Source organism: Mugil cephalus, chromosome 23, assembly GCF_022458985.1.
Source record: "Mugil cephalus isolate CIBA_MC_2020 chromosome 23, CIBA_Mcephalus_1.1, whole genome shotgun sequence".
NCBI lineage: Eukaryota > Metazoa > Chordata > Actinopteri > Mugiliformes > Mugilidae > Mugil > Mugil cephalus.
In genome coordinates this window covers 499,037-524,312 of record NC_061792.1, presented here as the reverse complement: position 1 = coordinate 524,312, position 25,276 = coordinate 499,037, and the positions used below count along the sequence as shown (strand labels likewise).

The following is a 25,276-nucleotide window of genomic DNA, read 5'->3' as shown; positions in this document are numbered from 1 at the left end:
GTACTTGGATGGGAGACCGCCTGGGAATACCAGGTGCTGTAAGCTTTTCATTCTCATCAGGAGACATGGTAACATTTACATCATCAAAATACATGCAATGATGATTTTGACCACTTATATATACTGCGTTTGTGACCGTTACAATTGCTTACGGCCATACCACCCTGAACACGCCTGATCTCGTCTGATCTCGGAAGCTAAGCATGCTCGGGCCTGGTTAGTACTTGGATGGGAGACCGCCTGGGAATAACAGGTGCTGTAAGCTTTTCATTCTCATCAGGAGACATGGTAACATTTACATCATCAAAATACATGCAATGATCATTTTGATCACTTATATATACTGCTTTAGTGACATTTGACGTTGCTTACTGCCATACCAACCTGAACAAGCCCGATCTCGTCTGATCTCGGAAGCTAAGAATGGACGGGCCTGGTTAGTACTTGGATGGGAGACCGCCTGGGAATACCAGGTGCTGTAAGCTTTTCATTCTCATCAGGAGACATGGTAACATTTACATCATCAAAATACATACAATGATGATTTGACCACTTATATATACTGCGTTTGTGACCGTTAGCGTTGCTTACGGCCATACCACCCTGAACACGCCTGATCTCGTTTGATGTTGGAAGTTAAGCAGTGTTTGGCCTGGTCAGTACTTGGATGGGAGACCGCCTGGGAATACCAGGTGCTGTAAGCTCTCTCATTCTCATCAGGGACATGGTAACATTTACGTCATCAAAATACATGCAATGATCATTTTGACCACTTATATATACTGCTTTAGTGACATTTGACATTGCTTACGGCCACACCAACCTAAACGCGCCCGATCTCGTCTGGTCTCGGAAGCTAAGCATGTCAGGCCTGGTTAGTACTTGGATGGGAGACCGCCTGGAAATACTAGGTGCTGTAAGCCTTTAATTTTCATCAGGAGACATGGTAACATTTACATCATCAAAATACATGCAATGATCATTTTTGATAACTTATATATACTGCTTTAGTGACATTTGACGTTGCTTACTGCCATACCAACCTGAACACGGCTGTTCTCGTCTGATCTCGGAAGCTAAGCATGGTCGGGCCTGGTTAGTATTTGGATGGGAGACCGCCTGGGAATACCAGGTGCTGTAAGCTTTTCATTCTCATCAGGAGACATGGTAACATTTACATCATCAAAATACATGCAATGATCATTTTGACCACTTATATATACTGCGTTAGAAACATTTGACTTTGCTTACGGCCATACCAACCTGAACAATCCCGATCTCGTCTGATCTCGGAAGCTAAGGGCCTGGTTAGTACTTGGATGGGAGACCGCCTGGAGATACCAGGCGCTGTAAACTTTTCATTCTCATCAGGAGACATGGTAACATTTATATCATCAAAATACATGCAATGATGATTTTGATCACTTATATATATACTGCTTTAGTGACATTTGACGTTGCATACGGCCATACCAACCTCAACAAGCCCGATCTCGTCTGATCTCGGAAGCTAAGGGCGCGGTTAGTACTTGGATGGGAGACCGCCTGGGAATACCAGGTGCTGTAAGCTTTTCATTTCATCAGGAGACATGGTAACATTTACATCATCAAAATACATACAATGATCATTTTGACCACTTATATATGCTGCTTTAGTGATTTTTGACATTGCTTACGGCCATACGAACCTGAACACGTCTGATCTCGGAAGCTAAGCACGGTCGGGCCTGGTTAGTACTTGGATGGGAGACCGCCTGGGAATACTACGTGCTGTAAGCCTTTCATTCTCATCAGGATACATGGTAACATTTACATCATCAAAATACATGAAATGATCATTTTGACCACTTATATATACTGCGTTTGTGACAGTTACCGTTGCTTACGGCCATACCACCCTGAACAAGCCCGATCTCGTCTGATCTCGGAAGCTCAGCATGGTCGGGCCTGGTTAGTACTTGGATGGGAGACCGCCTGGGAATACTAGGTGCTGTAAGCTTTTCATTCTCATCAGGAGACATGGTGACATTTACATCATCAAAATACATGCAATGATGATTTTGACCACTTATATATACTGCGTTTGTGACAGTTAACGTTGCTTACGGCCATACCACCCTGAACACACCTGATCTAGTTTGATCTCGGAAGCCAAGCAGTGTTGGGCCTGGTTAGTACTTGGATGGGAGACCGCCTGGGAGTACCAGGTGCTGTAAGCTTTTCATTTTCATCAGGAGACATGGTAACATTTACATCATCAAAATACATGCAATGATCATTTTGACCACTTATATATTCTGCGTTTGTGACAGTTAACGTCGCTTACGACCATACCACCCTGAACATGTCTGATCTCGTCTGATCTCGGAAGCTAAGTATTGTAGGGCCTGGTTAGTACTTGGATGGGAGACCGCCTGGGAATACCAGGTGCTGTAAGCTTTTCATTTTCATCAGGAGACATGGTAACATTTACATCATCAAAATACATGCAATGATCATTTTGACCACTTATATATACTGCTTTAGTGATGTTTGACATTGCTTACGGCCATACCAACCTGAACACGCCCTGGTCCTGTAAGCCTTTCATTTTCATCAGGGGACACAGGAACATTTCCATCATCATAATACATGCAATATTGATTTTGACCACTTATATGTACCGCTTTTGTGACTGACACCATACCACCTCGTAAGACGCCCGTGTTTGCTTGTCTCGCTTGCTTTCAGTTTGAAAGTCTAACAGAATCTACGGACCTACCTAGGTTTGTATAAAACAAACTTTCAATAAGATCAAAGGCAATGATTCTATGCCATCATGATCAAAGGAAAACATTTCATGACATCATCATCAAAGGAAAACAATTGAGGACATCATCAAAGGAAGACATCCCATGACGTCACCGCCCTGTTTCATCCATCGTTTCTTTTGTATGTGCGTGAGCATGCACGGAACTAAGTATGGATGTAACGTTACTCCATGTGCGCGCATGTAGTCGCACGTGCGTCTGTACGTGCGCGAAAACAACACACAAGAATTAGACCAACATGCTCCCATAACTGTGTGTAAAGGTTTGTTTAAGCCTCATCCACATTGTATAATCAATATGTTTGTGTCACGTGTAGTTTAATCATGTGCGGCTGATTCTTTATCGTATTTCCTTCTGAGGTACATAATGGTCTAGCTGGAACCTATTAACAGCGCTACTTGTGGCTTTACTACACAATGATGTAAGTATTATGTAAATTAGTTCTTTTTTGCGTTTCTTTCGGGCAATACAGCAAACCCTAACGTCTGAGGTGGTAGCCCGTTGTGATGCTGCGATCTGGTACAGTGTTAAATAGTTGTACAACTACAACTATAGTCGAACAGCCACCCTTCTTATTTAAGTGTTTATGCTCTAATGCTGGACTTTTTATGAGACATGTATAAAAGAGTGATCTATGAAAATAAAAAAGACCCCAGTTAGTTGTCATTAGATGTACTGAATCACTTGAATCTTGAATTAGAGATAAGGCAGGACTATTTTACGTTATTCCCCATGGAGAAATGAAGGTTTTACAGACAATGCAAAATGATAAAACAAACCAAAACCAAAGGAGAGAAACTATATAAAAGTAAATATGTTAAAGGTACAAAAATAATTACATCTACTACTATTTATTACTAATACTGATACAGTTGGTAGAAGAGTGGTAGTGGTGATTTTGGTTGCTCATGCCAAAATCTGACGACATATATTATCATATCAATAGTACCATCGGACGGCAGTGTTATAGATCTCACTATGTGACACTCAAGATTGAAAGGTGTTAATGAAAACTTTGATCGAGGAACCTAAATGAAAACACAACCAGAGTGAGAGAAAAAGAAAATTATCACAGAAAACAGAAGAAATTTGGAAAATCTTTCCCACACTCTCTCTTCCTATCGCACTCCTCACAAAATTTACATAGAATGTGCCATAGAATGTTTTCCTTCATGATGTCATAGAATTCTGTCCTTTGATGATTTCATCAAATCTTTTCCTTTGGCCATGATGGCATAGAATCTTTGGCTTTGATCTTACTGAAAGTTTGTTTTATACAAGCCTCTGTGGATCTGTACATTCTTTAGTGCTTCTCAGAGTTACAAATTGACTGCAAGCAAGAACAAGGAACACACTTGAATAGAGCATGGTTCATTGATTTTCGTCCAAAGTTTTACAAAACATTTCCCGAATAACAAGCATCAATGGCAACAAACAAAACAGCAAAAGAGCTAAATATCTCAGTAGGGAGCACTCTGGGAAATTGCCTGAAAGTGCAATCTTTCCTCAGAGAGGGCAGCTTTGAATTTGTTACCAAATGCTGCAAAAACCAACGAGAAAGTCGGCGTCAAAGTCAACAAGAGCCGTCCGGCAATTTTCAGACAGGCAAAAGTTGAAATTGATATGCTGAAATTGACATGCTGAAACAGCTGCGACGTCCGCATAGGTGATGATGATTGGCTAAGGTGCAGTAGGCCTTTCACGATAAGCCAATCTCAGGCAGTGTTCAGTTTAAACACAAATAACACCCAAACCCTGGTTGGACCGGGTCGCCTTGTTTTTCTCTCTGATTCATATCTACCTGTTACATTCTGACTCTACTTCCTGGCAGACTGTATCATTGTAGAAGCTTCAGCTCAAAAACAAAAATACATGCAATGATGATTTTGACCACTTATATATACTGCGTTTGTGACAGTTAACGTTGCTTACGGCCATACCACCCTGAACACGCCCGATCTTGTCTGATCTCGGAAGCTAAGCAAGGTCGGGCCTGGTTAGGACTTGGATAGGAGACCGCCTGGGAATACTAGGTGCTGTAAGCCTTTCATTTTCATCAGGAGACATGGTCACATTTACATCATCAAAATACATGCAATGATGATTTTGACCACTTATATATACTGCGTTTGTGACAGTTACCATTGCTTACGCCCAAACCACCCTGAACACGCCCGATCTCGTCTGATCTCAGAAGCTAAGCACGGTCAAGCCTGGTTAGTACTTGGATGGGAGACCGCCTGGGAATACCAGGTGCTGTAAGCTTTTTCTTCCATCGGGAAACCAGGGTAACTTTACACCCTCAAAAACATGCAATGATCTTTTTGTCACTTATATAACTGCTTTAGTGACATTTGACGTTGCTTACTGACATCCCAAAACCTGAAAAAAGCCCGATCCTTTCGATCTGGGAAAAGTAAGCATGGACGGGCCTGGTTAGTCTTGGATGGGAGCCCCCTGGGAATCCCGGGGTGCGAAAGCTTTTATTCTCATCAGGAGAATGGTAACATTTACTTTATCAAAATACATACAAGGATTTTGACCCTTTTTATAACTGCGTTTGTGACCGTTAACATTGCTTAGGGCCCTTTCCACCCTGAACCCCTGATCTCCTCTGATCTCGAATTTAAAGCAGTGTTTGGCCTGGTCTTACTTGGATGGGGACCGCCGGGAATACCAGGTGCTGTAAGCTTTTCATTTTCATAGGAGACATGGTAACATTTTTGTCATCAAAATACATGCATGATTTTTTTGAGCACTTTTTATATGCTTTTGACTTTTTTGACATGCTCGGCCTTCCCAACCTGAACGTGCCCGATCTCGTCTGACTCGGAAGCTAAGCACGGCGGGCCGGGTTGTCTTGGATGGGAGACCGCCTGGGAATACCAGGTGGTAAGCTTTTCATTTCATCAGGAGACAGGTAACTTTTTACATCATAAAAAATACATGCGTTCATTTTGATCACTTATTATACTGCTTTAGGACTTTGACATTGCTTAGGGCCATCCAAACCCTGAAGGGCCCCGATCCTTTTGATCTCGGAAGCTAACACGGTCGGGCCTGGTTAGTAACTTGGATGGGGGAACCGCCTGGGAATACCGGTGTTGTAACTTTTCATTCTCATCAGGGGGACAGGAAACTTTTTTACATCTTCAAAAAATCAATGATGATTTTGAGCACTTATATATACGATTTAGTGAATTTGACTTTGTTACGGCCATACCACCTGAAACGGTCTGATCTCGGAAGCTAAGCACGGCGGACCTGGTTAGTACTTGGAGGGAGAAAAGCCTGGGAAAACTAGGTCGAAAACCCTTTCTTTTTCATCAGTAGACAGGGTAACATTTACATAAACAAAATACAGGAAATGATGAATTTGACCATTTAAAATTTATACTGCGTTTGTGCAGTTAACTTTTGCTTACGGCCATCCCCCCTTGAAACGCCTGATTCTCTGTTCTCGGAAATATGCAGCTGGGGCCCTGGTTCTCCTTGGGATGGGAGCCCCGCCGGGAAATACCAGGTGCTGTAAGCCTTTCATTTTCTTCGGGAACTTGGTAACATTTCATCATCAAAATACATCAATGATCATTTTGATCACTTTTATATACTGCTTTAGTACTTTTGCATTGCTTAGGCCATATAACCTGAACACCCCCCGATTTTGTTATTCGGAAGCTAAGCCGGTGGGGGGCCTGGTTGGGATTGATAGGAGCCCCCGGGAAATACTAGGTGTGTAAGCCTTTCATTTTCATCAGGAGACAGGGGTCACATTTACATCTCAAAATAAAAGCAAGATATTTTGACCACTTATATTATGCGTTTGTGACGTTACCTTTGCTTTTGGCTACCCCCTGAACCGCCCGATTTGTCTGATCTGGGAAAGCTAAGCACGGTGGGGCCCTGGTTAGGACTTGGATAGGAACCCCCCGGGGAAATACTGGTGCTGTAAGTTTCATTTTCATCAGGAGACATGGTCACATTTACTCATCAAATTACATGCAATGTGTTTTTGACCACTTATATATACTGCGTTTGTGACGTTACCATTGCTTTTGGCCATACCCCAAAACACGTCGGATCTCGGAAGCTAAGCTGGCGCCCTGGTTAGTACTTGAAGGGGAGCCCGCCTGTGAATCCGGGGCTTTAAGTTTTCTTCTCTCAGGGGAAAGGGAAAAATTTACATCATAAAAATACTACAATAGATTTGACCATTTTTATACTGCGTTTGTGACGTTAAGGTTTGCTTACGGCCCCAATACCCCCCCTGACCAGCCTGATTTCATTTTTGAAAGTCTAACAGAATTAGGACCCCCCTAGGTTTGTATAAAAAAACTTTCAAAAGTAAAAGGAAAAGTTTTCTAGCCTCATGATAAAAGGAAAACATTTCAGATCTATCAAAGGAAAACTTTTGGGGACATCTCAAAGGGAAGACTCCCAGCGTCCTCGCCTGTTTCACCCATGTTTTTTTTGTATGTGGGAGCATGCACAAACTACTATGGATGTAACTTTTTGTCCATGTGCGCGCAGTAGTCGCACGTGCGTCTGTACGGGGGCCGGGAAAACAACCACAATAATTAGGCCAACATTTTTCCCATAACTGTGTGTAAAGGTTTGTTTAAGCCCATCCACTTGTATAATCAATATGTTTGTGTCACGTGTAGTTTAATCTGGCGGCTGATTCTTTATCGTATTTCCTTCTGAGGTACAAAATGGTCTAGCGGAACCTTTTAACAGCGCTACTTGTGGCTTTTACACAATGAAAAAGTATTATGTAAATGATTTTTTTTTTGGGGTTTCTTTGGGGGCAAATCAGCAAACCCCATCGTTGAGGGGTAGCCGACGTGGCCCGGGCAGATTTGTCATTGAAATTTTAAAAAAAGGGGTTTTCCCAAACATTGCTTGTATTTTGATCAATTTGCTGTTGTCACAATTTTGAATGCGCCGAAATAAAACGGGGCCCAGGGGGGAGATAACGTGGTCGTTAGCATAGGGTGGAGTGGGGACTAACTGGGGGCTAAGTTAACGTGCTAAGGGCCAAATTTCAATGTGTCAAAATGTGTTGTATGTTGTTAGTATTTTATTTTTTTTTAACCTTTGTTTCCTAGGCAAGCAATTAAGAACAGTTTTCCCCGGTGTATTTGTTGTCTTTTTATTGCTGTAAGTTTACTGTTTGTCTTGGAACAGGCTAACCGGGTTTGCTTTGTGTGTGCGAACGGTACAGCGAAAAATAGTTGTACAACTCAACTATACCCAAGAGTAACTTAACAATTTGAGTGTTTATGCTCTATGTGGACTTTTTATGAGACATGTAAAAAAGAGTGATTATGAAAATAAAAAAGCCCCCAGTTATTTTGTTATTAGTGTACTGGATGACTTGAACTTGAATTAGAGATAAGGCAGGACTTTTTTAGTTATTCCCCGTGGAGAAATAAAGGGTTTTACAAAACAATGAAAAATAAAAACAAACCAAACCAAAGGAGAGAAACTATATAAAAGTAAATATGTTAAAGGGTACAAAATAATTACATCTTACATTTATTAATATACTGATACTTTGGTAAAAAGGGGGTTTTAGTGGTGTTTTTGGGTTTGCTATCCCAAAAATCTGAGACATTATTATCATACAATAGAAACCATGGGGACGGCGTGTTATAGATCTCATATGTGACACTCAAGATTGAAAGGTGTTAATGAAAACTTTGATCGAGGAACCAAATAAAAACACAACCAGAGTGAGAAAAAAGAAAATTATCACAGAAAACAGAAGAAATTTGGGAAAAAATTTTTCCCCACCTCCCCTTTTTCCTATCGCACTCCTCACAAAATTACAAAAATTTGGCCATAGAAGTTTTCCTTCATGTGTCATAAAATTTTCTGTCCTTTCATCAAATCTTTTCCTTTGGCCATATGGCATAAAAATCTTTGCCTTTGATCTTACTGAAAAGTTTGTTTTATACAAGCCTTGGGGGGATCTGTCTTCTTTAGTGTTCCAGAGTTCAAATTGACTGCAAGCAAGACAAGGAAACACATTGAATAGAGCTGGTTCATTGATTTTCGCCCAAATTTTTTAAAAAACATTTCCCGAATAACAAGCATCAATGGAAAACCAAAAAAAACGCAAAAAGAGCTAAAATCCGTAGGGAGCACTCGGGGAAAATTGCCTGAAAGTGCAATCTTTCCTCAAGAGGGCAGCTTTGAATTTTTTTTTCCCAAATGCTGAAAAAAAAACCAACGAGAAAGTCAGCGCCCAAAGTCAAAAAGACCCGTCCGGAAATTTTTCAGACAGGCAAAAGTTGAAATTGAATCCTGAAATTGAATGCTGAAACAGCTGGACGTCCGCATAGGGATGATGTTGGCAAGGTGCAGTAGGCCTTTCACGAAAGCCAATCTCAGGCATGTTCAGTTTAAACACAAATAACCCCCAAAACCCCTGGTTGGACCGGGTCGCCTTGTTTTTCTCCTTTTTCTCTCTGAGCACGATCATGGAAAACAAATTTAATGGGGGGTCCGGCCACTGCGGAAATTTAAACGCCGTGTGTGGCCGGGCAAGACATTGCCGACGGCCGAGTTTTTTAAAGGTCCGATTAAAGAGAAAGCAGATCGGCCATACTCCACAAAATTTTGAAACTTGAGGGGGTGGATATTTCCTTTGTGTCCACGATAGACAAATCCAAGTGTGCAAAAAAATGCATCAAGCTGGGAAACATCTTAAGAGAATCCCCCGGAGTTCAATGTTTCGGTGCGGAGAGAGTGGCCACTAGCAGGGGGGGAGTGCCCCGGGGAAAAGGACGGGGGGAGGGAGATGGGTGAGGAAGTGGAGGAAGAAACGGACGCAACAACCCACGGCGAAGGGGCCAAGGTCAAACAGAGGTCCTAGAAAAGGGGTGAGGAGGACAGGGGGATCGAGGAAGAGGAGGTTTCCGAAAACTGGGGGAAAAAAGGATGTCGGGGGAGGGGGAAAACACCGTGGAGCGGAAAAAAAGAACGCAAATGGAGGGGTGGAGAGAAACCGAAACCCTGCGCCAAACAAGGAAAGGAGAAGAAGAAAAGGGACCGAGGACGATTAAATGGCATGAAAGAGGGGAAGGAACGGCAACCAACTTGACAAAGATCTTTCAAAGATTCTCACAAAGCGGAAGGCGGAAAAAGACAAAGCAAGAGAGGAGCGAAAAGGACCGAAATCCGGTTGTGTTTGTTAGTTTTGGTTTAAATTTTACTTTTTGGTTTCTTTTTAATTCATTTTTGCTCTCTGGCCAAAATAACCCTATTAACGCAAATGGGTAAAAATAAGAGAAAAATAAAAGAGCTATTATTTGCATACCGCAGCGATTTTATGTATTCAAGAAACTAATTGGGACGAGGACATATTTAAAAAAATGAGAGAGGAATGGAGGGGAGCTAATATTTTAAAAATAATGGGGCTAGAAAGAAGGGGGGGGTAGCAAAAATGTTTAAAAAGGACGTTGCAAAGACATAAAAGAGGTAAAGAGATGAGACAGGGAAAATTTTGGTGATAGAATTTAAATTAGAGAAATAGAATTCAGATTAATAAATATTTTCTTCCAAATATAGAAAAAGATAAGGTTGCATTTTTAGAGAACTTAAAAATATAATCGCGGGGAAGTGTATTATAGTTGGGGACTTAAATATAAAAATTAGTCGTTAGATGTAGGTAGGGATTTGAATTTAGAGGGGAAAAGATCGGAAAACATGCTTTCCGAGCTGATGAAAGAAAACCCCCCCTTTTTAGAGCAGGAGAGAAGAGAACTCAGGAAGAGAGAATACACAAGGAGGGGGGATGAGAGAGGGGGTTCTAAAACAAAGTGAATAGATTTGGTGTTGGGCAAAGTAGATTATTGGGACATCGAAAAAAATAAGGCATAAAAGGAAATAGCTTCGTGACCATGAGGGGGGTCAGTTTCGAATTAAGGTGGAAAAAAGAAGAGATAGGGGAGGGATGTGGATATTAAAACGCAGGTTTAAATTGAAGAAGGGATACAAATACAGATTATGGATTTGCTAGATGAGAGAATAGGGAAGGGGAGGTAAAAAGAAAATGACAGGCTAGCGACAGCATAGGGGAAAACGAGGGGGAAGATAAAAACTTTAATTAAAAACAAATTATATTAGATTAGAAAGAAAAGAAAAGGGAAATGATGAAGGGGGAAAACCCCTTAAAACAAAAATTGAAGGAGAGTTAAGTAGAGCAGAAATGAGGAGGGTTATAATATAAACAATTATTTGGGGCAAAGTGAAGTTAGAGAGGTTTGGACGGAGAAATGTAGAGGACGTTCTGAGAAGTAAAGAAAAAATATGATTAGAAGGTGAAAGGTGCACAGGATTTTTTTTTGGGGTTAGAGAAAAGAAAACAGAATAGAAATACATAAAGGAAATTAATGACAAAAACGGAGAAAAGTAGTTTTATGTGGAGATTTCTGGAAAGGGACAAGAATTTTATGGGGATCTCTATAAGAAAGGGGACTAGTAAAGGAAGATAGATGAAGTGATGGAAAGGTAGAAAGGAAACTGAGTGAAGAGGATGGGGAAGGGTGTGATAGAGACTTAAATGAGAAGGGGGTGATAAAGGCCTAGGGGTTAAAAAGTGGAAAGGTCCAGGAATTGAGGGGATGGGGACGAATGGTTTACAAACGTAAAAAAAAATGAGTTAGCGCAAATTCGGTAGATGTATTCAAGGGGATGGAAAGAACAGGGGCAATGCAGAAATAGGATGGGGGAGGGTGTAATAGCAATAATAACAAAAGAAAGGAAGTAGGTTAGATTTGGAAAACTACAGGCCAATTGTTTTCTAAATACAGATTATAAGTACTAATAAAGCCTGGCAAATAGGATGAAGGGATGTAGGGAACTAGTACAGAACAGCAGAGTTACACATACCCGGAAAGACATAGCAAAAAATAGCCACAATCAGAGATTCAAAAGAACACGAAAGAGGATGGGGGAAAGGGGGGGTAGTGGGGGGAAAGATTGGAATAAGGCTTTTAGATAGACCACAGATTCCTGTTTAGAGACTGGAGAAAGTTGGGTTCGGGGAAGGGGTGGTGGGATGGGTTTAAAAAAGGCGTTGACAGTGCCAAAAGCCGAGTGAAAATAAACGGGGGTCTTGACAAACCTTTTCGATGTGGAGAGATCATGAGACAGGATGTCCCCTGTAGCACTCTGTAGCAATAGTTGTTGAGCCCCCGGGGATGCTGATCAAAAACTGACCCAGGAGGTGAAAGGTGTTCAGTTGCCCTATGGAGGGACCTGTGTCATCAATCAATATGCAGACACACAACTATTTCGGGAGGGACAACAACAGTTGAAAAAAGGGGGCTACAGATAATAGAAAAAAAAATGGGGCGGGCATCAGGAGCCAAAATCAACAAAACTAAATCAGGTCATGACATTTGGGGATATAAGAGGATGAAAATGGGCTTAAAGGTGGGGGAGAAATCATGAAAGGGGTTTTTTGGGGTGTGTCTGGGGGTGGCAAGAAAGAGGCAAAGGGTGAGACATGGACTGGAGTGATTAATAAAATAAAAACGTAGTACATATGGGGGGGAGAAAACTTAAACGAAAGGAAAAGTGAGGTGGTGAATAATTTGTTATTTCATTTGGTATTGTGAGGGTGTTAGACATGCCAGAGTGGGTTTGAATGGTTAAACAAAACATTTTTTGGGCTTTTTATGGGGGGGGGAAAGGGGTTTAAAATTGCCCCAAAAAACTTTTTTATAGGGAAAAAAGGAGAGGGTGGGGTGAAGCTCATTGATTTGGGAAAAAAAAAAAACGGCAATAAAAGTAAGAACGATCCAAAAATACATGGAGCGTGGATTGAATATGGTGGAAGGGTTTTTTTAAAGGGAAAAATGTGGATGAAGTGGGGGGATAGGTGACTAGGTTTGTTTATGGGGTTTTTAAAAAAAAATGACAGTTAAATCCCAAGTTTTTCAGGGAGGTGTTTGAAGCGTGGAGGAAAATTTTACCAAAAGTAGAATTGAGTGTGATGGGTTGCAATGTTTTGTTAACCCCACCCTTGTTTCTCAATGAGAAATTTAAAAATAATAATAAAAGTCTGTATGACCAAATTCATGGTGGCAAAATTAAAAAAGTCAAGGATATTATTTTTTGAGGCATCCCGGGGGTTTTTTAGAAGAATTGTATTTATGATTCTTGAATGTTTGATGGTATGGGAAAACAAAGAAAAAGTCAGCCGAATTATGAGCCGGGGTTAAAGTATATACCTCTGGAAAGGACAAAATTTTAAAAGAGACTGTGTGATTAAGCAAAACAAGCGTCACCAAAATGTATGTGATTTTAAAAAGGAAAAAAGCCTTTTGAAAATTGAAGTTTAAAAGGGTTTTGAAAGGTTAAAAAGTGATGTGAAAAAAAGAGCCAGCAGCAGGAAAGTTTGGCTGGCGTGTTCAATGATTTGGATGTTAAAAAGATATGGTTTAATGGGGAAAATAAAAAATAAAAAGTATAGGTGTGAAAATAAACGATTTTCCTTATAAAACTAACAGAATTATCGAAAGTGGTGTTTCATAAAATAAATATGCTGTAAGTGCAATGTGTATGTATGTAAAGTGGCCATGAGAGTTTTTTTCACTTTTTTTTAGATTGTTTTGAGTTAGTTGTTTTTTTTGATTTCCCGAAAAAACTTTTGAGGAACATTGGGGACTTGGGTCAGAGCTGAAAAGGGGGGGTGGAGGAAGTCTTTTGTTTGGTTTCTTTAAAAAGAAAAGATGTGAATTTTTGGTTAATTAACTCACTTTTAGCCCTGCCCAAATTTGGGGGTTGTATATAGAAGGAATTTATGTATTTTGAAGGGAGAAATGTACAAATTAAAAATTTTTTTAAAAACAATAATGAAAAGGATATTGAACGAACTGCAAGTTGGGGGGAGAGGAGGTAGAGAATTTTTTTTATGAGTGGGGAAAAAGTTTATTTGTGATGGCGAAAAGGGAGAAGTTTTTTTGAATTGGTGAGAGTTGGATTTGTCTTTTTATTTAGTTTGATTGTTTATTTTTTTTTGATCATTCTTGAGAACTTGAAGGTTTGTTTCTTTTCTGATTAGTGCAAAAGTTTACGTGACGTGTAAATTTTTGATTGAAGACTAATAAAAAGAAAAAAAAAAAAAAGAAACGCCTGTCCGTTTGATCTCGGAAGCCAGCGTGTCGGGCCCTGGTTAGTACTTGGATGGGGAGAAACCCCCCTGGGAATTTTCCCGGGCTGTAAACTTTTCATTTTTACAGGAACTTTTGGACATTTTCATCATCAAAATACAGAAATGATCATTTTGAACACTTTTAAATGCTGCTTTCGTGATGTTTGACATTGCTTCGGCCTACCAACCGAAACCGGCCGATCTCGGAAAACTAAGCCGGTCGGGCCTGGTTAGTATTGGATGGGAAACCCCCCTGGGAATACCGTTGCTGTAAAACTTTTTATTCTCATCATGAGACAGGTAACATTTACATCATCAAAATAATGCAAAGATACCCTTTACCACTTTTAATACTGCTTTAGTGACATTTGACATTGCTTACGGGCCTCCTAACCTGAACACGGCCGATTTATTGATTCGGAAACTAAGCACGGTCGGGCCTGTTTAGTACTTGGATGGGGACCGCCTAGGAATACTAGGTGCTGTAAGCTTTCATTTTCCAGGAACTGGGAAACATTTTTACCTCATCAAAATACATGCAATGTCATTTTGATCACATATTATACTGGTTTGTGACAGTTACCATTGTTACGGCCTACCACCCGAACACCCCCTGATCTCATTGATCTGGAAGCTAAAGGGCCCCGGTTAGTACTTGGATGGGGGAAAACCCCCTGGGAATACCAGTTTTCTGTAAAACTTTTCATTCTATCAGGAGACATGGTAAAATTTACATCACAAAAAAATGCAATGTTTATTTTTTAAATTATATATACTCGGGTTTTGTGACAGTTAATGTTGCTTACGGACATAACATCCCGAACGCCCTGATCTCATTTGGTCCCAAAGTTAAGCAGGTGGGCCTGGTTGTACTTGGAGGGAGACAGCCCGTGAATACTAGATGCTGTAAAACCTTTTATTTTTTTTCGGGGGCACATGGGAACATTTACTCATCAAAATCTGCAATGATGATTTTTTACCACTTATTATACTGCGTTTGTGACGCCCCGTTGCTTACGGCCATAACATCCTCAACACGCCTGATCTGTCTGATCTCGGAAACAAGCAGTGTAGGGGCTGGGTGTACTTGGATGGGAGAGCCTGGGAAAGTGGGGGCTGTAAGCCTTTCATTTTATCAGGAGACATGGTAAATTTTACCACAAAATACATAAAAGATCATTTTGATCCAAATATTTTCGGGTTTGTGACAGTTACCATGCTTACGGCCTACCACCCTGAACACGCCTGTCTCATTTATCTGGGAAACTAAGGGCCCTGGTTAGTACTTTGGGGGAAACCGCCCCGGGAATACCAGGGGCTGTAAGCTTTTCATTTTTATCAGGAGACATGGTAAAATTTAATCTCAAAATACTGCAATATCATTTTGTCACTTATAATACTGCGTTTGTGACAGTTAACGTTGTTTCGGCCATAACATCCTGAACGCGCCCGACTCATTTGAGTCTCCAAAGTAAGCGTGTCGGGCCTGGTTGTAATTGGATGGGAGACCGCCTGTAATTTCTAATGCTGTAAACCTTTATTTTTTATCGGGGCACATGATAACATTTACTCATCAAAATACATGCAATGTATTTTTACCACTTTTATATACTGCGTTTGTGACGCCACCCTTTCTTTCGGCCATAAAATCCTGAACAGTCTGATTCGGAAGCTAAGCATGTAGGGCCGGATAGTACTTGGGGGGAGACCCCCCTGGGGAAGCAGGTGCTGTAAGCCTTTTATTTTCTCAGGAGACATGGGTAACTTTACATCACAAAATACATCAATGATATTTTGACCATTATATATACTGCGTTTGTGACAGTTCCATTGCTTACGGCCATACCACCTGAAAACACGTGATCTCGTCTGATCTCGGAAGCTAAGCACGGTTTGGGCCTGGTTAGTATTGGATGGGAACCGCCTGGGAATACCAGTTTTCTCTAAACTTTTTTTTCCATCAGGGACTGGTAAAATTTACATCATCAAAATACATGCAATGATCATTTTGACACTTTATAACGCTTTTACATTTTTCGTTGCTTACGGCCTACCAACCTGAAAAAACAAGTCCGTTTTCCCTTGATCTCGGAAGCTAAGCATGGGCGGGCCTATTAGTACTTTTGGGTGGGGAGACCCCCTGGGGAAAACCAGGTGTGTAAGCTTTTCTTTTTTATCAGGAGACATGGAACATTTTCACATCAAAACACATGCAATGATGATTTTGAACTTATATATACTGCGTTTTGCAGTCACCTTTGCTTATGGCCCTACCCCCAGAACACGCCCGATCTCGTTCGATCTCGGAAACTAAGCAGTGTAGGGCCTGGTTAGTACTTGGGGTGGGAGACCGCCTGGGGGAAAACGAGGTGCTGTAAGTTTTCCCTTCCACATGAGACATGGTAACATTTACATCATCAAAATTCATGCAATGATCACCTTGACCACTTATATATACTGTTTTAGGACATTTTACATTGCTTACGGCCATCCCAACCGAAACACGCCCGATTTTATTGATCTCGGAAACAAGCGCGGTCGGGCCTGTTTATACTTGGAGGGAACCGCCTAGGAATATAGGGCTGTAAGCCTTTCATTTTCATAGGAGACATGGGAACATTAACCTAATCAAAATACAGCAATGACATTTTGACCCTAATATTTGCGTTTGTGAAAGTTACATTGCTTACGGCCCTACACCCGAACACGCGTGATCTATCTGATCTCGGAAGCTAAGCCCGGGGCGGGCCTGGTTAGTACTTGGTGGGAGACCGCCGGGGAATACCATTGCTCAAAGCTTTTTATTCCATAAGGAGACATGGGGAACATTTACTCATCAAAAAAATGCAATGATGATTTTTTTACCACTTATATTATGCTTTTGTGCATTTGACGTTGCTTACGGCCATACCACCCTGAACACGCTGATCTCGTCTGATCCGGACGCTAAGCATGTCCGGCCCGGGGTTGTACTTGGATGGGAGCCACTGGGAATACCATGCTGTAAGCTTTTTATTTCATCAGGGACCTGGTAAATTTCTCATCAAAATAATGCAAAGATGAAGTACTTGGGAAACAGACGAGATCGGGTCTTCAGGTTGGGTTGGCCGTAAGCAATGTAAAATTCCTAAAGCAGTAATTAATGTGATGATGTAATGAAGGCAAAGATTTATGCCTCAGATCAAAAGGGAAAAAATTTCATGACTCATCATCAAAGTAAACAATTTAGGCATCACAAAGGAAGAATCCTGACGGGCATCGCCCTGTTTCATCCACGTTTCTTTTGATGTGCGGGCATGCCCGGAACTAGGGAGTAAAGTTACTCCTGTTAGCGCATGTAGGTGCCGGGAAAAAAAATATACAAAAAATTGACCAAACATCTCCCTAAACATGTGTAATTTGGGTTTTTTTAAGCCTCATCCAATTGTATAATAAAAAAAGTTTGTGTCACGTGTAGTTTTTTCATTGCGGCTGATTCTTTTATCGTATTTCCCCCTGAGGGACAAATGGTTAGCTGGAACCCATTACAGCGCTACTTGTGGGGTTTACTACACAATGATTAAGTATTATTAAATTTTTTCTGTTTTTGCCTTTCTTTCGTCAATACAGCAAACCCTTAAAGTCGAGGTGGTTTCCCGTTTTGGGTGCTCGATTGGTACAGTGTTAAAATAGTTGACAAATAAAAACTATAGCGAACCCGCCACCCTTCTTTTTTAAAATGTTTATGCTCTAAGGGATTTTTTTAGACATGTAAAAAGAGTGATTATGAAAATAAAAAAGACCCCAGTTAGTTGTCTTTGTGTACTGAATCACTTGAATCTTGAATTAGAGATAAGGCAGGGGCTATTTTACGTTATTCCCCGTGGGGGGAAATGAAGGTTTTACAGACAATGCAAAATGAAAAACAAACCAAAAAACCAAAAAGGGGAGAAAAATTTAAAAGTAAAAAAGTTAAGGTACAAAAATAATTACATCTACTACTATTTATTACTAATACTGTACGTTGGTGAAGAGTGGTAGTGGTGATTTTGGTTGCTCATGCCAAAATCTGACGACATATATTATCATATCAATAGTACCATCAGACGGCAGTGTTATAGATCTCACTATGTGACACTCAAGATTGAAAGGTGTTAATGAAAACTTTGATCGAGGAACCTAAATGAAAACACAACCAGAGTGAGAGAAAAGAAAATGATCACAGAAAACAGAAGAAATTTGGAAAATCTTTCCCACACTCTCTCTTCCTAGCGCACTCCTCACAAAATTTACATAGAATGTGCCATAGAATGTTTTCCTTCATGATGTCATAGAATTCTGTCCTTTCATCAAATCTTTTCCTTTGGCCATGATGGCATAGAATCTTTGCCTTTGATCTTACTGAAAGTTTGTTTTATACAAGCCTCTGTGGATCTGTACATTCTTTAGTGCTTCTCACAGTTACAAATTGACTGCAAGCAAGACAAGGAACACACTTGAATAGAGCATGGTTCATTGATTTTCGTCCAAAGTTTTACAAAACATTTCCCGAATAACAAGCATCAATGGCAACCAACAAAACAGCAAAAGAGCTAAATATCTCAGTAGGGAGCACTCTGGGAAATTGCCTGAAAGTGCAATCTTTCCTCAGAGAGGGCGGCTTTGAATTTGTTACCAAATGCTGCAAAAAGCAACGAGAAAGTCGCCGTCAAAGTCAACAAGAGCCATCCGGCAATTTTCAGACAGGCAAAAGTTGAAATTGATATGCTGAAATTGACATGCTGAAACGGCTGCGACGTCCGCATAAGTGATGATGATTGGCTAAGGTGCAGTGGGCCTTTCACGATAAGCCAATCTCAGGCAGTGTTCAGTTTAAACACAAATCACACCCAAACCCTGGTTGGACCGGGTCGCCTTGTTTTTCTCTCTGATTCATATCTACCTGTTACATTCTGACTCTACTTCCTGGCAGACTGTATCATTGTAGAAGCTTCAGCTCAAAAAAAAAAATACATGCAATGATGATTTTGACCACTTATATATACTGCGTTTGTGACAGTTACCATTGCTTTCGGCCAAACCACCCTGAACACGGCTGTTCTCGTCTGATCTCGGAAGCTAAGCAGCGTAGGGCCTGGTTAGTACTTGGATGGGAGACCGCCTGGGAATACCAGGTGCTGTAACCTTTTCATTCTCATCAGGAGACATGGTAACATTTACATCATCATTATTTTTATTTAACCTTTGTTTACCTAGGCAAGCAATTAAGAACAGTTTTACCGGCTGTAGTTGTGTTGTCATTTTTATTGCTGTAAGTTTTCTGTTTGTCTTGGAACAGGCTAACCGGTTTAGCACGTTGTGATGCTGCCAACTGGTACAGCGTTAAATAGTTGTACAACTACAACTATAGCTGAAGAGTCAACCTTAACATATTTGAGTGTTTATGCTCTAATGCTGGACTTTTTATGAGACATGTATAAAAGAGTGATCTATGAAAATAAAAAAGACCCCAGTTAGTTGTCATTAGATGTACTGAATCACTTGAATCTTGAATTAGAGATAAGGCAGGACTATTTTACGTTATTCCCCGTGGAGAAATGAAGGTTTTACAGACAATGCAACATGATAAAACACACCAAAACCAAAGGAGGAAACTATATAAAAGTAAATATGTTAAAGGTACAAAAATAATTACATCTACTACTATTTATTACTAATACTGATACAGTTGGTAGAAGAGTGGTAGTGGTGATTTTGGTTGCTCATGCCAAAATCTGACGACATATATTATCATATCAATAGTACCATCGGACGGCAGTCTTATAGATCTCACTATGTGACACTCAAGACTGAAAGGTGTTAATGAAAACTTTGATCGAGGAACCTAAATGAAAACACAACCAGAGTGAGAGAAAAGAAAATGATCACAGAAAACAGAAGAAATTTGGAAAATCTTTCCCACACTCTCTCTTCCTAGCGCACTCCTCACAAAATTTACATAGAATGTGCCATAGAATGTTTTCCTTCATGATGTCATAGAATTCTGTCCTTTCATCAAATCTTTTCCTTTGGCCATGATGGCATAGAATCTTTGCCTTTGATCTTACTGAAAGTTTGTTTTATACAAGCCTCTGTGGATCTGTACATTCTTTAGTGCTTCTCAGAGTTACAAATTGACTGCAAGCAAGACAACGAACACACTTGAATAGAGCATGGTTCATTGATTTTCGTCCAAAGTTTTACAAAACATTTCCCGAATAACAAGCATCAATGGCAACCAACAAAACAGCATAAGAGCTGAATATCTCAGTAGGGAGCACTCTGGGAAATTGCCTGAAAGTGCAATCTTTCCTCAGAGAGGGCGGCTTTGAATTTGTTACCATTTTCATCAGGAGACATGGTAACATTTACATCATCAAAATACATGAAATGATCATTTTGACCACTTATATATGCTGCTTTCGTGATGTTTGAGATTGCTTACGGCCATACCAACCTGAACACGCCCGATCTCGTCTGATCTCGGAAGCTAAGCACGGTGGGGCCTGGTTGGTACTTGGATGGGAGACCGCCTGGGAATACCAGGTGCTGTAAGCTTTTCATTTTCATCAGGAGACATGGTAACATTTACATCATCAAAATACATGCAATGATCATTTTGACCACTTACATATACTTCTTTAGTGACATTTGACATTGCTTACGGCCATACCAACCTGAACACGACCGATCTCGTCTGATCTCGTAAGCCAAGCAGTGTCGGGCCTGGTTAGTACTTGGATGGGAGACCGCCTGGGAATACCAGGTGCTGTAAGCTTTTCATTCTCATCAGGAGACATGGTAACATTTACATCATCAAAATACATGCAATGATGATTTTGATCACTTATATATACTGCTTTAGTGACATTTGACATTGCTTACGGCCATACTAACCTGAACACGCCCGATCTTGTCTGATCTCGGAAGCTAAGCACGGTCGGGCCTGGTTAGGACTTGGATAGGAGACCGCCTGGGAATACTAGGTGTTGTAAGCCTTTCATTTTCATCAGGAGACATGGTCACATTTACATCATCAAAATACATGCAATGATGATTTTGACCACTTATATATACTGCGTTTGTGACTGTTACCATTGCTTACGGCCATACCACCCTGAACACGCCTGATCTCGTCTGATCTCGGAAGCTAAGCATGGTATGGCCTGGTTAGTACTTGGATGGGAGACCGCCTGGGAATACCAGGTGCTGTAAGCTTTTCATTCTCATCAGGAGACATGGTAACATTTACATCATCAAAATACATGCAATGATGATTTTGACCACTTATATATATACTGCGTTTGTGACAGTTACCATTGCTTACGGCCATACCACCCTGAACATGCCTCATCTCGTTTGATGTCGGAAGTTAAGCAGTGTTTGGCCTGGTTAGTACTTGGATGGGAGACCGCCTGGGAATACCAGGTGCTGTAAGCTTTTCATTCTCATCAGGAGACATGGTAACATTTACGTCATCAAAATACATGCAATGATCATTTTGACCACTTATATATACTGCTTTAGTGACATTTGACATTGCTTACGGCCATACCAACCTGAACGCGCCCGATCCCGTCTGATCTCGGAAGCCAAGCACGGTCGGGCCTGGTTAGTACTTGGATGGGAGACCGCCTGGGAATACCAGGTGCTGTAAGCTTTTCATTCTCATCAGGAGACATGGTAACATTTACATCATCAAAATACATGCAATGATTATTTTGATCACTTATATATACTGCTTTAGTGACATTTGACATTGCTTACGGCCATACCAACCTGAACGCGCCCGATCTCGTCTGATCTCGGAAGCTAAGCACGGTCGGGCCTGGTTAGTACTTGGATGGGAGACCGCCTTGGAATACCAGGTGCTGTAAGCTTTTCATTCTCATCAGGAAACATGGTAACATTTACATCATCAAAAACATGCAATGATGATTTTGAGCACTTATATATACTGATTTAGTGACATTTGACATTGCTTACGGCCATACCTACCTGAACACGTCTGATCTCGGAAGCTAAGCACGGTCGGGCCTGGTTAGTACTTGGATGGGAGACCGCCTGGGAATACTAGGTGCTGTAAGCTTTTCATTTTCATCAGGAGACATGGTAACATTTACATCATCAAAATACATGAAATGATGATTTTGAGCACTTATATATGCTGCGTTTGTGACAGTTACCATGGCTTACGGCCATACCAACCTGAACAATCCTGATCTCGGAAGCTAAGCATGGACGGGCCTGGTTAGTACTTGGATGGGAGACTGCCTGGGTATACCAGGTGCAGTCAGCTTTTCATTTTCATCAGGAGACATGGTAACATTTACATCATCAAAATACATGCAATGATCATTTTGACCACTTATATATACTGCGTTTGTGACAGTTAACGTTGCTTACGGCCATACCACACTGAACACGCCCGATCTCGTCTGATCTCGGAAGCGAAGCATGGTCGGGCCTGATTAGTACTTGGATGGAGGACCGCCTGGGAATACCAGGTGTTGTAAGCTTTTCATTCTCATCAGGAGACATGGTAACATTTACATCATCAAATTACATGCAATGATCATTTTGATCACTTATATATACTGCGTTTGTGACAGTTACCATTGCTTACGGTCATACCACCCTGAACCACGCGTGATCTCATCTGCTCTCGGAAGCTAAGGTCCTGGTTAGTACTTGGATGGGAAACCGCCTGGGAATACCAGGTGCTGTTAGCTTTTCATTCTCATCAGGAGACATGGTAACATTTACATCATCAAAATACATGCAATGATCATTTTGATCACTTATATATACTGCTTTAGTGACATTTGACATTGCTTACGGCCATACCAACCTGAACACGCCCGATCTCGTCTGATCTCGAAAGCTATGCAGTGTAGGGCCTGGTTAGTACTTGGATGGGAGACCGCCTGTAAATACTAGATGCTGTAAGCCTTTCATTTTCATCAGGAGACATGGTAACATTTACATCATCAAAATACATGCTATGATGATTTTGACCACTTATATATACTACGTTTGTGACAGTCACCATTGCTTACGGCCATAACATCCTGAACACGCCTGATCTTGTCTGATCTCAGAAGCTAAACAGTGTAGGGCCTGGTTAGTACTTGGATGGGAGACCGCCTGGGAATACCAGGTGCTGTAAGCTTTTCATTCTCATCAGGAGACATGGTAACATTTACATCATCAAAATACATGCAATGATGATTTTGACCACTTATATATACTGCGTTTGTGACAGTTAATGTTACTTACGGCCATACCACCCTGAAAACGCCTGATCTCATTTGATCTCCGAAGTTAAGCAGTGTCGGGCCTGGTTAGTACTTGGCTTGGAGACCGCCTGGGAATACTAGGTGGGTGCTGTAAGCCTTTCATTTTCATCAGGAGACATGGTAACATTTACATCATCAAAATACATGCAATGATGATTTTGAGCACTTATATATACTTTTTTAGTTACATTTGACATTGCTTACGGCCATACTAACCTGACCACGCCCGATGTTGTCTGATTTCGGAAGCTAAGCACGGTCGGGCCTGGTTAGTACTTGGATTGGAGACAGCCTGGGAATACCAGGTGCTGTAAGCTTTTCATTTTCATCAGGAGACATGGTAACATTTACATCATCAAAATACATGCAATCATGATTATGAGCACTTATATATACTGCGTTTGTGACAGTTGCCATTGCTTACTGCCATACCACCCTGAACACGCCTGATCTCGTTTGATCTCGGAAGCCAAGCAGTGTAGGGCCTGGTTAGTTCTTGGATGGGAGACCGCCTGGGAATACCAGGTGGTGTAAGCTTTTCATTCTCATCAGGAGACATGGTAACATTTATATCATCAAAATACATGCAATGATCATTTTGAGCACTTATATATACTGCGTTTGTGACAGTTACAATTGCTTACGGCCATACTAACCTGAACACGACCGATCTCGTCTGATCTCGGAAGCTAAGCACATTCTGGCCTGGTTAGTACTTGGATGGGAGACCGCCTGGAATACTAGGTGCTGTAAGCCTTTCATTTTCATCAGGAGACATGGTAACATTTACATCATCAAAATACATGCAATGATCATTTCGACCACTTATATATACTGCGTTTGTGACAGTTACTATTGCTTACTGCCATACCACCCTGAACACGCCTGATCTCATTTGATCTCGGAAGCTAAGAGCCTTGTTAGTACTTGGATGGGAGACCGCCTGGGAATACTAGCTGCTGTAAGCCTTTCATTTTCATCAGGAGACATGGTAACATTTACATCATCAAAATACATGCAATGATCATTTTGACCACTTATATATACTGCTTTAGTGACAGTAACCACCGCTTACGGCCATGCCACCCTGAACACGCCTGATCTCATCTGATCTCGGAAGCTAAGGGCCTGGTTAGTACTTGGATGGGAGACCGCCTGGGAATATCAGGTGCTGTAAGCTTTTCATTTTCATCAGGAGACATGGTAACATTTACATCATCAAAATACATGAAATGATCATTTTGACCACTTATATATGCTGCTTTCGTGATGTTTGACATTGCTTACGGCCATACCAACCTGAACACGGCTGATCTCGGAAGCTAAGCACGGTCGGGCCTGGTTAGTGCTTGGACGGGAGACCGCCTTACAATACCAGGTTTTGTCAGCTTTTCATTTTCATCAGGAGAAATGGTAACATTTACATCATCAAAATACATGCAATGATCATTTTGACCACTTATATATACTTCTTTTGTGACTGACACAATGGCTTAAGGGCATTCCACACTGAACACACCCAGTGTCATCTGATCTCGGAAGTTTAGCAGGGTCCGGCGTGGTTTGTACTTGAATGGGAGGCTGAAAGGGAATACCAGGTGCTGTAAGCTTTTCATTTTCATCAGGGGACACAGGAACATTTCCATCATCATAATACATGCAATATTGATTTTGACCACTTATATGTACCGCTTTTGTGACTGACACCATACCACCTCGTAAGACGCCCGTGTTTGCTTGTCTCGCTTGCTTTCAGTTTGAAAGTCTAACAGAATCTACGGACCCACCTAGGTTTGTATAAAACAAACTTTCAATAAGATCAAAGTCAAAGATTCTATGCCATCAAGATCAAAGGAAAACATTTCATGACATCATCATCAAAGGAAAACAATTGAGGACATCATCAAAGGAAGACATCCCATGACGTCATCGCCCTGTTTCATCCATCGTTTCTTTTGTATGTGCGTGAGCATGTACGGAAC

General features: G+C 41.1%; 9 non-coding genes and 19 pseudogenes across 9 annotated transcripts; all 28 read left to right on the top strand.

The window, feature by feature from the left end:
- The first annotated feature begins 146 nt into the window (after nt 1–146).
- On the top strand, nt 147–265 carry LOC125003059. The gene has a single exon (XR_007111928.1). It is a non-coding gene; the product is annotated as a 5S ribosomal RNA (ribosomal RNA).
- A 101-nt stretch (nt 266–366) lies between these two features.
- On the top strand, nt 367–485 carry LOC125001613 (annotated as a pseudogene).
- A 100-nt stretch (nt 486–585) lies between these two features.
- Nucleotides 586–704, top strand: LOC125001601 (annotated as a pseudogene).
- Nucleotides 705–805: 101 nt separating this feature from the next.
- Nucleotides 806–923, top strand: LOC125001885 (annotated as a pseudogene).
- A 102-nt stretch (nt 924–1,025) lies between these two features.
- Nucleotides 1,026–1,144, top strand: LOC125001985 (annotated as a pseudogene).
- A 526-nt stretch (nt 1,145–1,670) lies between these two features.
- Nucleotides 1,671–1,779, top strand: LOC125002969 (annotated as a pseudogene).
- Nucleotides 1,780–1,880: 101 nt separating this feature from the next.
- Nucleotides 1,881–1,999, top strand: LOC125003229. Its single transcript, XR_007112091.1, has one exon. It is a non-coding gene; the product is annotated as a 5S ribosomal RNA (ribosomal RNA).
- A 101-nt stretch (nt 2,000–2,100) lies between these two features.
- Nucleotides 2,101–2,219, top strand: LOC125003065. The gene has a single exon (XR_007111934.1). It is a non-coding gene; the product is annotated as a 5S ribosomal RNA (ribosomal RNA).
- A 101-nt stretch (nt 2,220–2,320) lies between these two features.
- On the top strand, nt 2,321–2,439 carry LOC125001607 (annotated as a pseudogene).
- A 2,297-nt stretch (nt 2,440–4,736) lies between these two features.
- On the top strand, nt 4,737–4,855 carry LOC125001545 (annotated as a pseudogene).
- A 101-nt stretch (nt 4,856–4,956) lies between these two features.
- Nucleotides 4,957–5,075, top strand: LOC125001879 (annotated as a pseudogene).
- Nucleotides 5,076–19,023: 13,948 nt separating this feature from the next.
- On the top strand, nt 19,024–19,142 carry LOC125001936 (annotated as a pseudogene).
- Nucleotides 19,143–20,434: 1,292 nt separating this feature from the next.
- Nucleotides 20,435–20,553, top strand: LOC125002566. Its single transcript, XR_007111795.1, has one exon. It is a non-coding gene; the product is annotated as a 5S ribosomal RNA (ribosomal RNA).
- A 101-nt stretch (nt 20,554–20,654) lies between these two features.
- LOC125001448 lies at nt 20,655–20,773 on the top strand (annotated as a pseudogene).
- Nucleotides 20,774–20,874: 101 nt separating this feature from the next.
- On the top strand, nt 20,875–20,993 carry LOC125002210 (annotated as a pseudogene).
- A 101-nt stretch (nt 20,994–21,094) lies between these two features.
- On the top strand, nt 21,095–21,213 carry LOC125002340. The gene has a single exon (XR_007111773.1). It is a non-coding gene; the product is annotated as a 5S ribosomal RNA (ribosomal RNA).
- A 103-nt stretch (nt 21,214–21,316) lies between these two features.
- Nucleotides 21,317–21,435, top strand: LOC125001915 (annotated as a pseudogene).
- A 101-nt stretch (nt 21,436–21,536) lies between these two features.
- Nucleotides 21,537–21,655, top strand: LOC125003170. Its single transcript, XR_007112036.1, has one exon. It is a non-coding gene; the product is annotated as a 5S ribosomal RNA (ribosomal RNA).
- A 101-nt stretch (nt 21,656–21,756) lies between these two features.
- On the top strand, nt 21,757–21,875 carry LOC125001845. The gene has a single exon (XR_007111727.1). It is a non-coding gene; the product is annotated as a 5S ribosomal RNA (ribosomal RNA).
- A 100-nt stretch (nt 21,876–21,975) lies between these two features.
- Nucleotides 21,976–22,084, top strand: LOC125002433 (annotated as a pseudogene).
- A 311-nt stretch (nt 22,085–22,395) lies between these two features.
- Nucleotides 22,396–22,514, top strand: LOC125003252. Its single transcript, XR_007112113.1, has one exon. It is a non-coding gene; the product is annotated as a 5S ribosomal RNA (ribosomal RNA).
- A 314-nt stretch (nt 22,515–22,828) lies between these two features.
- Nucleotides 22,829–22,947, top strand: LOC125002172 (annotated as a pseudogene).
- Nucleotides 22,948–23,048: 101 nt separating this feature from the next.
- On the top strand, nt 23,049–23,167 carry LOC125003338. The gene has a single exon (XR_007112195.1). It is a non-coding gene; the product is annotated as a 5S ribosomal RNA (ribosomal RNA).
- Nucleotides 23,168–23,268: 101 nt separating this feature from the next.
- LOC125002031 lies at nt 23,269–23,391 on the top strand (annotated as a pseudogene).
- Nucleotides 23,392–23,492: 101 nt separating this feature from the next.
- LOC125002229 lies at nt 23,493–23,611 on the top strand (annotated as a pseudogene).
- Nucleotides 23,612–23,712: 101 nt separating this feature from the next.
- LOC125001649 lies at nt 23,713–23,831 on the top strand (annotated as a pseudogene).
- A 101-nt stretch (nt 23,832–23,932) lies between these two features.
- Nucleotides 23,933–24,050, top strand: LOC125002000 (annotated as a pseudogene).
- A 313-nt stretch (nt 24,051–24,363) lies between these two features.
- On the top strand, nt 24,364–24,474 carry LOC125002635 (annotated as a pseudogene).
- Nucleotides 24,475–25,276: the final 802 nt, after the last annotated feature.